The sequence below is a fragment of the Berghia stephanieae genome, chromosome 12 (assembly GCF_034508935.2).
Source record: "Berghia stephanieae isolate SIO BIC M18660-M18661 chromosome 12, UCSD_Bste_1.3, whole genome shotgun sequence".
In the NCBI taxonomy this organism is placed as follows: domain Eukaryota; kingdom Metazoa; phylum Mollusca; class Gastropoda; order Nudibranchia; family Aeolidiidae; genus Berghia; species Berghia stephanieae.
The window spans coordinates 2,433,234-2,435,733 of record NC_088371.1 but is presented as its reverse complement, the minus strand read 5'-3'; positions in this window follow the sequence as shown (position 1 = coordinate 2,435,733).

The following is a 2,500-nucleotide window of genomic DNA, read 5'->3' as shown; positions in this document are numbered from 1 at the left end:
CCACCATCATTATCCAGTATCATCAATCCACCATCATTATCCAGTATCATCAATCCACCATCATTATCCAGGATCATCAATCCACCATCATTATCCAGTATCATCAATCCACCTTCATTATCCAGTATCATCAATTCACCATCATTATCCAGTATCATCAATCCACCATCATTATCCAGTATCATCAATCCACCATCATTATCCAGTATCATCAATCCACCATCATTATCCAGGATCATCAATCCACCATCATTATCCAGTATCATCTATCATTATCATTTATTGAAGGCCAAAGGTCACATCTTGTTATTCTTCTTTTCTCTTGAACTGTTGCAAAACACATTATTATTATTATATCGCTGTAATATCAAACCATCACCAGCACATGTTACAAGAACGGCAATTATTAGGGAAAAAAGGAATAATTATAGCTTTATTGTCACAAAGATTTATATCACAAGATGTTCAAAGTTGAATGTCTTCCCTTTGTAAAATTATATAATTTAATTAAAGATCGCAATAGATTTAATGTTTAAAAAGGTCACAATGTCCGAAGGATTAAGATTAAGATTAAGTCCAGAGATGCTGTCGATAAGAAGCGATACATCGCGGCTAGAAATGATGCAAAAGCCGTCAATTTCAGGGCCAAAAAGAAATTCTATGAAGAAAGCCTCAAAAACGTGGGACGTTCGAGACAATTCTTTGCCTTGACCAAGGAACTGCTGGGACAACAGACGCAACCAGCTCTCCCATCTTTAATCGATCGTGCAGATCTACCAACTCGCTTTGGTCAATATTTTAAAGAAAAAACGGATACCATCAGGAAGGAACTCTCGTCTGAATCGATCCCTACAACTTTGACAAGTTTCATGGTGATTCGTTAACACATTTTTCAAAGATTACTGAAGCTGACTTACGTGATTGCATTATGTCGTCTCCAACTAAAAGTTGTGATTTAGACCCCTTAAATACTGCCATTTTAAAAAAATGCATTGATGTAATTTTAACACCATTTACATGTATTGTTAATAATTCGTTGCAGTCAGGTGCTGTACCAGACATTTACAAAGTTGCTCATGTCAAACCCCTTTTGAAAAAACCTGATCTCGATAAAGAGAACTTAAAAAACTATCGCCCTGTCTCTAATCTTCCTTTTCTCTCTAAGATCTTAGAAAAGCTTATTTTGAAACAATTACTGTCTCATCTTAAAAATAATTGTCTTGAAGAAAAATTTCAGTCTGCTTATAGGCAACATCATTCGACGGAAACCGCACTTGTTAGGGTTGTTAATGATCTCCTCTCTGTTATAGACAATGGTTCATGTTCTTTGCTGAATTTGCTTGACCTATCGTCTGCTTTTGATACTATTGATCACAATCTTCTTCTCAAACGTCTTGAAATTACTTATGGCGTGTCTGGTGCAGCGCTTGATTGGTTTAGGTCATATTTGTTTAATCGTAAACAGATTATTACGGTGGATGAATATAGATCGGAGGAAATCTTTCTTGATTGTGGGGTTCCCCAGGGTTCAGTACTTGGACCCGTTCTTTTTGTTTTGTACGTTGGCCCTCTGTCTAAAATCATCAGAAGTTTTGGTCTGTCTTACCATCAATACGCTGATGATACGCAATTGTACTGCGTTTCAAATATGAGAAATTTACAAGAAGTATCAGCCAATAGTAAAAATTGTATCCAAAGTGTTAAGAAATGGATGAATGAGAACAGACTGAAACTGAATGATGATAAGACGGAGGTGCTGTATGTGGGGAACAGGAAGTGGAAAAGTGAAACAGATTTGAAGTTGGGGGATGCCTCTATTCAAATTGTTGACAAAGTGAAAAACCTTGGCACATTCTTAGACTCTGGACTGTCGATGGAGCATCAGGTTAATAATTTGGTTAGATCTCTCTTTTTCCAACTAAAAAAGATTGCTTCCATTAGACGGTTCATATCTGAGGATGTGACCAAGCACCTGGTTGTGTCCCTCGTACTATTGAAATCTGTTGTTTGGCGTTTCGCAATACAATCTGAAACGTCTTCAGATTGTCCAAAACAGCGCTGCCAGACTAGTATTTATGAAGCGTAGGTGCGACTCTGCCGGACCTCTACTTCATGACCTGCATTGGCTGCCTGTTGAGAAAAGAATTAAATTCAAAGCTTGTGTTTTAGTGTATCGTTGTCTTGAAGGTACTGCCCCTTCCTACCTTTCAGAACTAATTGAAAGATATTCAAAACCCCGCCCCTTACGTTCGGCCAGTGATTCCACAAAACTAGTTGTCCCTCGAATTCGGAAAAATGCTGGAATGAGATCCTTTTCTCATTTCGGACCCTCTATTTGGAACGCCTTACCGCAGAGCATTCGTGAAAAAGAATCTTTGTCTATTTTTAAACGTTCGCTTAAAACATATTTGTTTCGATTTTAGTAGATGGTATGAGAAGCAAGATAGGTTTGGTTTGTGTTGTGTGTTGTGTTGTGTGTGTGTATGTGTGTGTGTGTGTG